The sequence below is a fragment of the Eucyclogobius newberryi genome, unplaced genomic scaffold (genome assembly GCF_026437365.1).
Source record: "Eucyclogobius newberryi isolate DKJ021-1_F unplaced genomic scaffold, fEucNew1.0.hap1 SCAF_3, whole genome shotgun sequence".
NCBI classification, from domain to species: domain Eukaryota; kingdom Metazoa; phylum Chordata; class Actinopteri; order Gobiiformes; family Gobiidae; genus Eucyclogobius; species Eucyclogobius newberryi.
In genome coordinates, this window is record NW_027315945.1 from 29,512,230 (window position 1) to 29,527,338 (window position 15,109).

The window sequence follows — 15,109 nt, forward strand, 5'->3', positions numbered from 1 at the left end:
TGATCCAAACACATATTTAATCAAACCAGAAGCGGTTCGTTCTTGTGTAAGAGGAAGTTTGTATATTTCTGTTTTTCCAGAACTTATCTTGACACAGTCTTTCATAGCATTCTGCTGAAGTGAAGGACTTAGTGGTGATGGTCACAGTGGAGCTTCTTGAGCTGGTTCCGTCCTCTCCACAGTCACAGATGATCCTGAGATTGTACTCAGTCTCAGGCTGAAGTCCAGAAATCACCTTCTGCTCAGAATCGGACACTTCTCTCCTCCACTGAAGCCTGTCTTCTGTCTGAGCGTACTCCACGATGTATCTGATGATGGCGCCTGGTCCCACCTCTGCTGGTCTCCTCCAGTGGACGTAGATCTCTGAGGAGGTGGAGGTTGCAGTGGGTTCTTCAGGTGGGCCGCATGGTAAGGTTTTCATGGCAATGTCAGGTGCAGCCGGCCCCACGCCCGCCTCAGTGACGGCTCTCACTCTGATGCTGTACTCTGTGTTTGGGATCAGACCTGTCACTGTGGCTTCTCCAGCTTCAGCCTGAAGCTTCTGGTTCCACTGCTCCTGTCCTTTCTCACAGAACTCCACTCTGTATCCACAGACGTTCTCCGCTCCCTCTGAAGGATCGCTGAACTGCAGACTCACACTGTTCTCTGTGACGTTACACAGAGACACTTTGGAAGGTTTAGAAGGAAGCACAAAGTTCTCAGTAGTTAGGAACCCATCTTCATAAAGGTAGATGGTTGCATCTTTGTGGTTCTCATTGACCAAACCCACTGCCAGGAAATGAAGGGCTTCTCTGTCTCGGTCTTTGTCAGCATCTGCAAAGTCTCCAAACACCTTTGCTTTGAGTCTCATTCGCTCGATCACATCTTTAGTCTTGTACCAGCGTTTGGGATCTGCTCCGGACTCTGTGCTTTGAATTTCTTCTAAATGATTTTCTAGTTCTTGGAGGTACGGCTCTGCACTCTCCAGAGATGTGAACACAAACACCAGAGCTTTCTTTGGTCCACAAACCTCTATGAGGGCGTTTTCAGATGAGATGATTTCTGTGTTTTTCATCAGATTTGTGAGGGCTTTGATGGTGTTGGCCTCCTGAACAACACTGTCTATCCACTGGTTCAAATGGAGAGAGTTGAACGGACTCTTCTCTGTCTTCTTCAGGACTTCTGCCAGTGCTGCCTCCTCTTCTCCTCCTCGGATCAATGGAAGCTTCTTGGCTAAGGTTCCCTGGAGTCCCAGCCTGAACTCGGAGTACAAAGTTTCAAAGGTTTTGACTTTTTTGGAAATATGTGAGAAGTTCTGGGCTGCAGGACTTTTCAAGGCATCTTTACACTTCACGTCCAGCTCTCTGAAGACCTCCAGGATGCTCTCCGCCTTAGAGACTAACCTTAGACTGATCTGACGTACGAGTTTAGCCGCTTTAGAGTCTAAAGTGCTGAGCGGCAGCAGATACACTCTCACAGGGACTGCGTTCTCACCTTCAGGACCCAGAAGTTTGGGCAGATCTTGATAAACTTTGACAGAATCTTCAAAAGTTGTTGGACTTTTGTCGAGACAGAAATCTCCGTGAAAAGTGCAGGAGAACTTGTTCACCTTTTCTTTGTCTCTGTCCTCCATCTTCAGAGCCCCGTTTCCGTCAATGGAGATCAATGGGATTTTTTTAATAATGACCTTCAGATTTCCCTGAATGTCTTGGACATTTTCATCTTCAGAGGTTTCTTGATCGAACACAAAGAAGGTCTGTGCACCGTAGAGGATGGCTGTCACCACATGAGTCGCTAAACCTTTGTCAATGACCTCGTGATGCTTTATGTTGTCTCTGCTGAGCTGGTTCATGGTCAGTGTTTTGAACACTGTAGTAGTTTTGTACTGCAGAGACACTCAGGCCTGTTTTCTGGAACTTTTATTATCGTTCAGATATTTAGCTGATCCTTGAACTTCCACAAGTCTACTTAGAAAACTGGCTTTGAGCGCAGCGTCCACTCCCAGTGACGAGGCCTTCTGAGAGACGGAGTCAGACGTCTCGATCTCAAACTGACTGTTGGGTTGAGGCGTCACTTTCATGTCTTCGTCCAGCTTCTCTCGGTCCCAGAAAGTCAGGCCTGAAAAACAAGAGAGTCAGGCTGAGCAAAATAATTTGTCTGTTTGCCGTAACCCGACCGACCTGGTATAAAACTAGCCGACTGAAGAAGAAAAAATCTGCATTTTGTTAAAAAAACGCCAAATTATTTTATTTTTCTAATATTTCGTCGACTCACCGACCGGTCTTTCCTAAAGCGCCGTGTAGAATAATTTTATAGCGCTGGTAAACCTGTCTTTCATCCTAAGGGACAAATAACGCATTGCGCAACGCATGTGCGTCTTCATTTTCGGTCCTCCATATGCTTCTGTATTAAACAGACTATGCAGGAGGGAACACATGTGACTCGCCACCCTAAAAACCGCCACAAGTCGGCCCCGACCAAACTGAGATAAAGCCCATTTAAGTTTTTTTTTCTTCAAATTTGTGATTTTCGCTTTTTTGCAGAATGTGCAAGTTGAAGTTATGAAGGAGCCCCTCCCCCTCTGTGCTTCAGATAACACTATTGGTTGTCTTAAACGTACACATTAAGCTGTGAAAAATGGGTAGTTTTCAAGTCTTTTTCCAGCGCTCCTCGAGGCGTCACCTATTTCCAGCAGCGCATTGTTTTTATTTTTCAGCCAATCAACTGCTAGCCACATGGCTACTTAAAACACCGTCATACTCCGTGGTGTTGAAGATGGAATACGTAGTACAAAAAGACGAAAAAGAAAAAAGATCCACGAAAAGAAAGTGCCTGGCGTAAGTACTCACAAGATCCCTGCATGCTACCATACATGCTAAAATTATATGCACATCGAAAACTAGCTCAGTAGGTGTTGTTTGTTCCTGTGTTAGCCACGGGCTAAGTTGTGCTGTACAAATGATATAATTATGTAGAATTTCTTGACCCGTGTGTTGTGTGGGTTGTGCTTTATGGGGCCCGGAGCTCGGAGCTTTGCTGTTAGTTTTCGTGGCTAAGCCAGCTTTTGCCTCCGGAGCCCGGAACTGCTAGCTAGCTCTCGGCTAGCTCCGGGCTTTGCTGTTAGTTTTCGTGGCTAAACCGACTTTTTCATGGGATGTTGTAATGTCTGTATTTTTGTGTTTTTTACTGTTAGCCCGCGTTAGCCGGTTTAGCTCGTTAAAATTAATTTCCAAGTTAGCGCCGGCCGTGTTTTTCTTTTTTCCTACCTTCCTTTACTGTTAGCCGCGTAGCTAGTCTGCATATTAAATACGGGGTTCTCTGTCTGTTAGCATGACCCTAATCCTTCTTTGTTCCCCTTTTCAGAATTGGCAAAGACACCCTGACTGATATAATCAAACACTATGAGGACAAGGGAGCGAGACCACGGTTGAGGAAGAGGCGCTCACAGCTGGATTTGATCAAAAACTATGCAGAAGTCCATTGCATTACAGCTTCGACTTTGCACAGCAGGTACTATTTATTACACATCATTTACTTAACTTCACTTTTTAAAATTTACAATAAAGTGCAAATGCAGAATAGCAATTATAGACAGTTACTGTATGAATAGACATAAATGTCTTAATCAAATGTCACACGTCTTAATCTAATTCCTTCCCTCTCTCCCTCTGTCTTCTACAGAAACACTTTACCTCAAACCCTTTGGGGGCAGCACCGAGCGACACGATATGCCGCTCCTAAGTGGTGGAGTGTGATCATATTGTCTTACCATCATATTCATGTGCAATACTGAATACTGAATTAACCATGTGCAATACTTGTAAATAAGAGTGTTCTATTTTGTTTTTATTCGGTTTACTTACCTGCTAATAGTATTACCTAGTCTTGTGCTAGCTATTTTTACTTTATTTTATTTTTATTTATCTATTTTATTTTATTTCCCCCCCTCCATTCCCTATTAAGATAGGAGAGGAGTTTTGTTAATAAGAGTTTTTTTGTTTTTGTTCATAAGAGTTCTATTAAGAGTGTGTTTTAAAACATCCTATAATTTGTCCTTTCCTCTTGTTCTACTGCGTTGTAACAACGAAATTTTCCCTTGTGTGGATATTAAAGGATTATCTTATCTTATCGAGAATGCGAGCGCTGAAGGAAATTTTTTGGTGTCCCACTGCCATCCTCAAACCTCAGCCCAGCGAGAACACTGTACCTTATATTTCATTATGTACATATCATGCCAAGTGTTCAATGTTTTGTTGTTTGTGTTGCATTGAATCACCAGTGAATTCTGTTAATCGACAAATGGCAATAAACCCTATTCTGATTCTGATTCTTCAATGCTACTAAGGGCCTTTTGTAATCCAAGTATTTCCATTTTAATATAGTAACTTCTAATTCTGATTCAAGTCCAGTCCAAGTGTAGCATGTGTGTCACTTAAGGTAGCGTTTAAAAGTGGATAAACACAGGTAACAATGCCTTAATAATGGTTAATATCATTGTTTTTGGGCTAGATCAGAAGTTCTAGATGCGGCTCTCGGAACAGAGTAAGTAGGAGACAATAATTAAGTTTGCAGGTACTATATATTGAGACAAACATATAAACATAATATACAAGAATGGCCATTCATCAATTATTTACAATATAGAGGTAGAAGAAGGTATGTACATCATCAAGTTGAATGCAAAGTTCAATCTCAATAAATCATCCACGTAGGAAAGTTCATCAAAGGGTCCTCAGCGTATGTCACGATGGATTGTAAAGTGCATAGTGGTTTCAAATTGTTCAATAAGCAGCAGTACAATGTTCTTTGGAAAGTTCTAAAAGGGTGGCTACAAGAGCCTCCTACCGGCCCGACCAGAGCAGGTGGAGTCCTTGTGGAGTCCGGGCTTGTGAAGCTTTAGGCTTGCCGCCTGAAAGATCAGTCTGGATCAGTTCGACTCTGTTCCTAGCTCGCCATCCAATCTGGCCAGTTTCGGCGCTAATATTCGATCTAAATAAGGTGATCTGGCCCGGTAGTCGACTCCTGTAGCAACAACCCGAATTCCCCAACCGGCATGTCCCGAGCCGCAACTTATTTCCTGTTTATATGCAGCCGATTTGCGGCGCAGCACCACGTGACGGGCTGACGCACGGCGCAACAGCGTGATGACCTAATGAAACGAGAGAGTGCGAGGAGCGCGCAAACGGGAGGGAGAAAGAGCTAATATCCGCATTTTTCACTTGGGTTACTCAAGTCCTGATGAAAACAACACTTCCCTTGAGTCTTTAGTGACAGTTGTAGGGGGAAGGTGGTGTCAGTGTGACAGGGGGAGGGCTTATTTCAATGAGATGCAAATGAGCCCCCCTGTAACTCTGGGCTCACTCAGGTGAAAAACTTTGAGCCCCGTTTTCTCAGTGAAAGGTTTTCAGAGTTGTTTATATTCAAACTGTGATTAACTCAAAATGTCTCTGGGGAGACTTGTGACTGGTTTATCCATGGTCAGTCACATATATTGTCTTTTACATGTTGGTTTGTCTCTGTCTGACCCCCTGACTGTCGAAACCTGACCCCTGGACTGTTGAAGCCTGACCCCTGGACTGTTGAAGCCTGACCCCTGGACTGTTTAAGCCTGACCCCTGGACTGTTGAAGCCTGACCCCTGGACTGTCGAAGCCTGATCCCTGGATTGTTGAAGCCTGACCCCTGGATTGTTGAAGCCTGACCCCTGGACTGTTGAAGCCTGACCCCTGGACTGTTGAAGCCTGACCCCTGGACTGTTGAAGCCTGACCCCTGGACTGTTGAAGCCCCTGACCCCTGGACAGTCGAAGCCTGACCCCTGGACTGTTGAAGCCTGACCCCTGGACTGTTGAAGCCTGACCCCTGGATTGTTGAAACCTCTGAGCCCTGGACTGTTGAAGCCTGACCCCTGGACTGTTTAAGCCTGACCCCTGGACTGTTGAAGCCTGACCCCTGGACTGTTGAAGCCTGACCCCTGGACTGTTGAAGCCTGACCCCTGGATTGTTGAAGCCTCTGACCCCTGGACTGTCGAAGCCTGACCCCTGGACTGTCGAAGCCTGACCCCTGGACTGTTGAAGCCTGACCCCTGGACTGTCGAAGCCTGACCCCTGGACTGTCGAAGCCTGACCCCTGGACTGTCGAAGCCTGATCCCTGGATTGTTGAAGCCTGACCCCTGGATTGTTGAAGCCTGACCCCTGGACTGTTGAAGCCTGACCCCTGGACTGTTGAAGCCTGACCCCTGGACTGTTGAAGCCTGACCCCTGGACTGTTGAAGCCCCTGACCCCTGGACAGTCGAAGCCTGACCCCTGGACTGTTGAAGCCTGACCCCTGGACTGTTGAAGCCTGACCCCTGGATTGTTGAAACCTCTGAGCCCTGGACTGTCGAAGCCTGACCCCTGGACTGTTTAAGCCTGACCCCTGGACTGTTTAAGCCTGACCCCTGGACTGTTGAAGCCCCTGACCCTTGGACAGTCGAAGCCTGACCCCTGGACTGTTGAAGCCTGACCCCTGGACTGTTGAAGCCTGACCCCTGGATTGTTGAAACCTCTGAGCCCTGGACTGTCGAAGCCTGACCCCTGGACTGTTTAAGCCTGACCCCTGGACTGTTGAAGCCTGACCCCTGGACTGTTGAAGCCTGACCCCTGGACTGTTGAAGCCTGACCCCTGGATTGTTGAAGCCTCTGACCCCTGGACTGTCGAAGCCTGACCCCTGGACTGTCGAAGCCTGACCCCTGGACTGTTGAAGCCTGACCCCTGGATTGTTGCTGACCCCTGGACTGTTGAAGCCTGACCCCTGGCTGTCGGTCCGAGTCAAAAAATGGAAAAATTTGGAAATTTTTTTTGCCTTCAAAGTAAAAAAAAATAAGAATTTACCGACCGACCGACCCACTTGAAAAATGTTGGGTCGGGTTACAGCAAACAGACAATTTATTTGGGGCTGACTTATTTGGATTCTAATAAATAAAATGACCCATTGAATAAATGTGTCTGTAAAGTCTGTGAGTGTTTTTCCTGTCAATAGATAAACTGAAAGCTCCAGAGTCATAAAACAGGAAGAGCTGCTGCAGAACGTTGTTTCTGAGCTCAAAAACACACCAGGACAAAGTCGAGCAGTGGAAGATCTCAAACACTCACTGACTTTTAATTAGAGACATAAAACTCAGAACAAAAAACAAGGCCAGAGAGTGAAAATAAAATACAGAAGACACAAATAACACAGAACATCCAAAACATCACGGGACATTTCAAACAGAAAAGAGTCCAATCTGGTCTAAAGTCAGTCCAGTCACGATCCTTCATTTGGTTTGTTTTTGTGACGGCCTTTTTCACTGCGGCAGGAGAATGTTCAAAAGTACATTCTAAAGTGCATTCTAAAGTACATTCTAAAGTACATTCTAAAGTGTCCATGTATTGTGTCCATGGCAGGAGTTCATAGTAGTAAAGTTCAGGGGTAAATGCCTGTAACAGTGGTAGAGCGTCGTGAACTTCACTCACATATTTATGATTGTCAGGACAGTCCCAGAACACAATAAATGGATACTTTTGGAATGTACTTCTGAACGTACTTTTGGAATGTACTTTTGGAATGTACTTCTGAACGTACTTTTGGAATGTACTTCTGAACGTACTTTTGGAATGTACTTTTGGCAGGAGGAAAAAAAAGACCATCACAAAGAAAAGGACACAAACATCACCAATGATCATGGACTGGAAGGAGAGGGACAGACATCAGACAAATGGACAAAACGTTCTGGGATTAGAACGTAGGACATGTTGTTGTGTAATTGTGTTTGGGTTGTGGTACTGTGCCTGCTTCACCAGTGTCTGAGCACAACTGCTGTGAATGTGGTTCCTGGATGTAAAGAGCTTTAAGGTAGAAAAGTGCTAAATAAATGTGACCATTTTATTAATATGTTTTTGCTCTCTGGCTGTGTTTGTTTATATTTATATATAAAGTATATAAAGTATATATATATATATATATATATATATATATATAGATAGATAGATAGATAGATAGATAGAAGATGTATAAAGATACTACGTGTCATGATCTGTTTTGGTGTTAGAAGTTTTTCTGTCTTTTTCCTCTGCTCCTCTTTGTTTCCCTCCTCCCTTCTTGTTCTTCCTCTGGTTACCGCCCCTTTTGTCTCTGCTCACAGCTGTACCTCAGTTCTATTCACTGGGTGTAGTATATTAGTGTGTGTGTTCCTTTTGTTCTTTGCGAGATTGTCTGTGATTGCTCTGTTTAGCCCCAGCATTCGAGCGGGTTTTCCTGATCCTCTGTTTTGACTTTTTGACTCTGATTCCTGCCTGACCTTTGTTGTTCCTGTTTGCCGTTACGACCCTGGACCGCCTTGTGTTTCTTATTCTGCCTGATCCCTGATATTGCTGTAAGCCTGTGTACCGAACCTGGAAAGTATTTCCGATTACGACTCTCGCCTGCTCTCCAACTTAGCTGGATACTGGACCTGACCTTGCCAGAAGCTTTTGTATTTTTCTGTCTCCTTATTTTGGATTAAAGACTGTTTAATTCTTCGCCTGTCTCCGCTCCGTGTTTGGCTCCGTTCTGCCGTTCGTGACACTACGTAGAACCCTCAAGCTCCCTGAGGACCTGAGCTTAGAAAAAGGGATGAGAGAGATAGAGACCACCCAAAATACACTTTATGACCTTTGCAAACTATAACTTAAACTAAAAAAAACTATAACATAAACTAAAAAAATAACTGAGACAGTTTGTTTAGATATATATTTAGATATGACCTGCTTTATTCAGGACGTGTGATCAAATAAACCACTTCAAAATGGGGGCCCAGCCTTGGACCCCTGAGTGACCCTCTCTTTTAAACTGACCTGGGATCAGTGAGTCCGATCTGCAGTCGTACAACATCCCCAGGTTGAAGGGCCGACCCAGTGCCGCCATCTCCAAAGGTTTATCACAGTCTGAATCCATCTGAGCACAAAGAGGAAACACTTCAGCTTCAGGAAGAAAGACACTCCACATTTTATCAATCAAATATATATTATCAGATATATATATATATATATTATAATCATAATCAGCGCATGTCGTGGGCTAATTGAAAATGCCTGGTAGAAAAGGAATGAGAATCAAATCCCAGAAAAATGTCTGTCGCTATGAGAAAAGTCACAGTAAAACATTTTAAAATGTGCGGTTTGCGTCAGCGCTCATTTAGTGTAGTGTTTATGTCATGGAGCCGTTTCTGCTGGAGACAGCGCAGCAGACGCTCCTCAGACGTGATCACGGCGGCGTCAGGGAAAGTGAATGTGCGATCTCTCTGATTCAGAAAACGTTTGAAAGAAACAAATAAAGGGAAATGGACCGGACCAGCCTCCAATTAAGGTCAAACAGGAGGTTCAAAAAGACAAAAGTGGATCTTCTTACACCAGAGGCTTTAGCTGGTAGCAGCGAAGCTAATGCTGTCTTTTTGTTTTTGTGTTTACTTTATTAAAGTGCATCTACAGAATGTGCTCGGGGTGAAAATGGCGTCGGGGACATGAAACATCTCTGAGAACAAACAAAACACAAACATGCACATGGACAACGTCTGTTCTGTTTTATCAAACACCAACAATTATGTTTGTTATTTCCTCTTCATGTAGTAATTGCTACTCTGCACTATAGAGGTCATATAGAGGTCATGTAGAGGTCATATAAAGGTCATTCACGCTCCCCTCACCCTCACCCCACGCTGCTCCAGGCTCCCCCCACGCTCCTCCTCGCTCCTCCCACGCTCCCCCACACTTCTCCAAACCCTCATTAATGATATCGCACGCTTTACTATCATCACAATGGTGAAGGTTTATGTGGCAGTTGAGTGCAGCAACCGAGAAGATAAACGGAGAGAAGTTCTATCGGATACCGCAAAACCCGGAAATAAGAGAGCGGCATGGATAACACAGTCTATCGTATTCTGTGCACGCTGTAGAATTAACATCAGTTTTATTCAGGCGTAGAACCTTTGTTGATTTGAAGTTCTATCAGTTGTCACTCACTCACGCGGCGCAGGGACCTTACAGCTGTTCAGCCCCGTGCAGGTGACTGAACCCCGGGCGTGCAGACTCACGCACCACTGCCTGCACTGGAGCTCCGGAGAATTAACGCTGTAGAATTAACATCAATTTTATTTAGGCGCCTAGGCACTTTGTTCAAAATTGGGACTTGTGAAGCATCAGGCTTGAATAGTAAATATCTAGGGTACGAGATATCCGAAAGACTCAGTGATTTAGGCATCAAATATGTTTCTGAGTTGATTGATCGCGGCTTTTCTAAATATGGACCTCTGTGTAGCTCATCCAAGGAGTTTGTGGAATCTGGAAGCTCTGGGGGCTCCATCAATTACGTTTGAGATCACTTTCCACGCTCTGTCAGTGCAAAGGAACGCAACACGGGACGGACAATTGGGCGGCAACTTATGCAATCACGTGGTTTTGTGACGTCGGTGAATGAGCTCTATAAATTATAATATCACTGAGATTTTTGCTTTGCTCTTTAAAATCTGATATTTTATAAAGTGTAAAAAGTAATGTTATGACAAAAATGTAGGAAATGTGCCACAAACTGATGTAAAGCATTTAGAGCGTCATGTCTAAAGCCTCCGCTGCATTTGCACCAACATTTATGAATTTACAAATATGAAACATAAAAACTCAGATATTTTCTGCAGCAGCGACGGAGCATAATCTGCCTCGGTTTGACTCGGGTTCTTCTGGTCCAAAGAGTCTAAGTCATGTGACCAGCCCCTCCCCTCTGTGTTTCAGGTCTGAACACGTGACACCTTCATATTATATCATAAAGCACAAATAAAACCCACAAGTAAAAGTCAATACTCTTTCTTTTGCTCATAATAAGACCATTATTATTTTTTTCTTTTTTTTCTTCTTTTTAAAAAACATTTTATTTTTTCCAGTTTTATAAACAAAAGATGAAACCTAACACAAAAAGAACACAGATAATAATAATAATAACTTTTATTTATATAGCGCTTTTCAGTGACCCAAAGACGCTGGACGCAGATAATACATTAAATTAAAACACAAATAGACATGAACATGAACATAAAACTAAATTCAGTTCAAAGTCTGTCAAATGAAGTCTGAAAGTAATTTTTTCATCCGTCTGATCTCAGTCACAATGTCAGTCCAGTCCTTGATCGTTGGTGATGTTTGTGTCAACCACTTCTTTGTTATGGCCTTTTTTACCACCACTAAAAGCACATTCCAAAGGTATCCACTGAACGTGTCCACGGCAGGAGTTTTGAGTCCGAAAAACATTGTTATAAAAATGAAGTGGGATGGTGATGTCATAAACTGTCTGCAGAGCATTATTAATCTCAGTCTAAACTCGTGAACAACAGGACAATCCCAAAACACATGATAGTGGTGCTCTTTTCTCAGCTCACCACAAGCGTCTGGTCGAGGAGGCGGAGTCACCACAGTTTTCAAGGACAATTTCAAATATAAGTCTTACTAGAAAGATTACTATTGCAACAATACATCATCAGTAGGGTAAAACTAACCTGTCTTATAACTAGGTTTGGACTTTCTTGGTCACCTGACTGAAAAAAGTCCGGGCTCCTGCAGACGGGCCATACCCAGAGGAAGATTCCGCTGTAATTGCGGAGGCGTCCAAAGTTCAACGTGAAACTAACTTCACCGCGGTGAGCTGGATCCAGTGAAGTTACAAGTCGACTTGGATCGTTTTTCTGTCACTTCTGGAGTGTTTTTACTGCAGTGAAGATGAGATAAATGTGCAGCAGTTCAGTTTATTCAATGCTTTTGTTTATCTGACACAAACTGATGTAAAGCATTTAGAGCCTCATGTCTAAAGCCTCTGCCGCATTTGTCTAAACATTTATGAATTTACAAATATGAAACATAAAAACTCAGATTGAAACTTACTTTGAAAATGCTCTTGTTTCTGCAGCAGCGACGGAGCAGAATCTGCCTCGGTCTGACTCGGGTTCTTCTGGTCCAAAGAGTCTAAGTCATGTGACCAGCCCCTCCCCTCTGTGTTTCAGGCCTGAACCGGACACCTTCATATTAGATCATAAAGCACAAATAAAACTCACAAATAAAAGTCAACAGTCTTTCTTTCGCTCATAATAAGACCATTATTATTATTTTTTTAAACATTTTATTTTTTCCAGTTTTATAAAGAAAAGGATTTCTTCTCGTCACACGTGCTGGATTTTATGTTGTTGACGGAAACGGGGATTAAACCAAGTGACAACATCGCATTCACGGAGCTCCTCCCCCTCAGTGCTCTTTTCTCAACACACTGCGAGCATCTGGTCAAGGGGGCGGAGTCGCCAGTTTTTAAGGATAATATTAAATGCAAGAATAGAATGTAAATAACTATTCATGCTTTGAAGTACAGTTATTTACAATAGAGCTTGCCAGTCCTATTCTTTGTGCTGTCATCTACCGTCCACCTAAATACAACAAGGACTTTATCCAGGAGTTTTCTGAGGTTTTAGCTGAGATGGCCCCCAGGTTTGAACAACCACTGATCTGCGGGGACCTAAAAATGTACATGTCTGTTGCCCATCTGATCAGCTGGCTATTGACTTCAAAAGCCTTTTGGCTTCTTTTAATCTAATTTAGTCAGTTGAATCACCAACACACAATGCAGGGCACACTTTAGACTTGATCATCACATGGACTCACTGTGTCACATGTTGAAATATCTGCTACACCATCTCAGATCATTTGCCCATTATTTTTGGAAGTAATGTTCCCATCACCAGTCAGCAAGCCACATGTTCTTCCCGAGTTCCCAAATACTTTTCGGTCTGCCTTTTATTCCACCTGCTCTGGGATCCTTGACACTATTGCTGCTTTTAGGCCTTGGTCCTCCAAGCCTAGGCCCGATCCCTGGATAAATGACTCTACCCGGGCCCTCAGACAGCGCTGTAGGCAGGCGGAGCGGCGGTGGAAAAAGGACAAGTTATACAGTTATTTGAAGTAATGGTCACTGCCCCCGTGTATTGTTCAATACCATAAAGTCTGTTGTGAATCCACACGCATCAATGATTGATGCTTCTGTTTCCACATGTGAGGACTTTTTACACTTTTTTGTTGACAAAGTGCTGTCTGTGGGACAACTGAGCAATTCCACCATATGTCCAGTCTTGCCTGCTACTGCTGTACATACTGCAATGTTCAACCAATTTGAACCTGTCTCACTCTCCTCCCTCACACAAATAGTTACACGAATGAGAGCTACAAACAGTCCTTTGGACACTTTCCCCACAAAGTTGCTTGTGTTGACCTACAGTTCTCCACAGTAGGCCCCTCCCTCATGGCTTTTATTAACACTTGTCTCAGCTCAAGATGTGTCCCTGATCCTCTTAAACGAGCTGTAGTGAGACCCCTTCTTAAAAAATCACAACTTGACACTAATGCCATGTCAAATTTTAGAACTGATTCTAACTTGTCTTTTATTTCTAAAGTTCTTGAGAAAGTGTTTTTTTATGCAATTGCAACAGTTCTTAGAAAACAACTTTATTTAAAAAAAATTCAGTATGGGTTCAGATCACGACACAGAATCTGCATTGCTCAAAGTGCACAATGATATTACCAGGTCTGTGGATGCCAAGCGCCCCGTTGTCCTAGTACTGTTAGATTTAACGGCGGCTTTTGATCCAGTCGACCATTCAATTCTGTTGACTCGCCTTAAAAACTATGTTGGTCTCTGTGGCACTCACATGGTTTATGTCTTATTTGACCAATAGAAGTTTTCTGTCATAATTGGGGACCTGTCCTCCTCTGCTTCCTCGCTGGTCTGTGGAGTGCCCCAGGGCTCCATTTTGGGCCCCATGTTGTTTTTCGCTATATACGTTGCCACTGGGGTCAATTATAGCCAGGTACTGTTTAGCGTTGCACTGCAGACGATCTGTAGATTTACTTACCAGTGTTTCCTGACAAGAGTGATGCTCTTCAATCTTTGACTGATTGTATTACAGACATAAAGACGTGGTTAGGGCAGAATTTCCTTTAAGCACTCTGATGGTCCCTCATCTGCCTGAATCCCTCATCTGCCTGAAGAGTGGGTCCAGCTCGACTCTGATGGTCCCTCATCCGCCTGAAGAGTGGGTCCAGCTCCAGTCTCCCTCGCGTCCGTCTGTGAGAGTCAGATCTCTCCTTCACTGGAACTCCTCCAGATTTCTACTTTTTCCCAAGGAGGTTTTTTGTAGTTTTTCCTGCCCGAGAAGGACAGAGGACTCTGGGACATCATCCCTCGCCACCACAGACATTGTTGATTCATTTTTCGCTGTCGCCCTCAGAGGCAACCGTTGTTGTGATTTTGGGCATTACAAAAATAAATTAAATTGAATTGAATTGTTGCTTGTCCCAGACTCTGGAACAAACTTCCCCCGACATGAGCCCGCCCAACATGAGCCCCCTGACATGACCCCCCTGACATGAGCCCGCCCAACATGAGCCCCCTGACATGACCCCCCTGACATGAGCCCCCCGACATGAGCCCCCCCGACATGAGACCACCCACAATGAGCCCCCCTAGAAACTTGCCACGTAGGAAATACACTACAGTTCAAGAGTCGTTCTTCTTGAATTCCAACCACACTCTGTAACTAAGAATTGATATAAAACGTTGTAAATTAAAAGTGGAATGGATGATTTTTTGGCATCTCATTTCCTCATAGCGTGGATTAGTCCTGCCACGTATCAATCATAGGATGCACCTACTGCACACCTGCAGCCTCGTTCTGAGAGCAGCAGTTTCTCTGTGTCTAAGCGCATTGATCTATCATAATATAGTTCCCTCAGTGTACAGGACAAAATTAAAACAGAGAAAGACAGTTTGAGCTGACTCAGAAGAGACGGAAATCTACGGAGACTGGAGATGCGATGCCCGTAGTGCTAATAAACAAATGCACGTGTTAACAGCGAGGCTTTTGTGTGCCTCCGTACGGGAGGAATGCGCATGTGCACTTCCGCTTGAGTTCTCAACTCGGCGAAAAATTGTCCATTACGCCTTTAAGTTGAAAGAGAAGTTAATAGAGAGACAATTTCATTAAGGCTTTAGGTGGAAGGAATTAGGAGTCTAAAACGTTCTGTATTTCCGGGATCGAGCCCCCAGTAT

General features: G+C 44.0%; 1 pseudogene; it reads right to left on the minus strand.

Moving 5' to 3' along the window:
• Positions 1-16: 16 nt before the first annotated feature.
• On the minus strand, positions 17-8,952 carry LOC140374145 (verrucotoxin subunit beta-like; annotated as a pseudogene).
• Between the last annotated feature and the right edge of the window lie 6,157 nt (positions 8,953-15,109).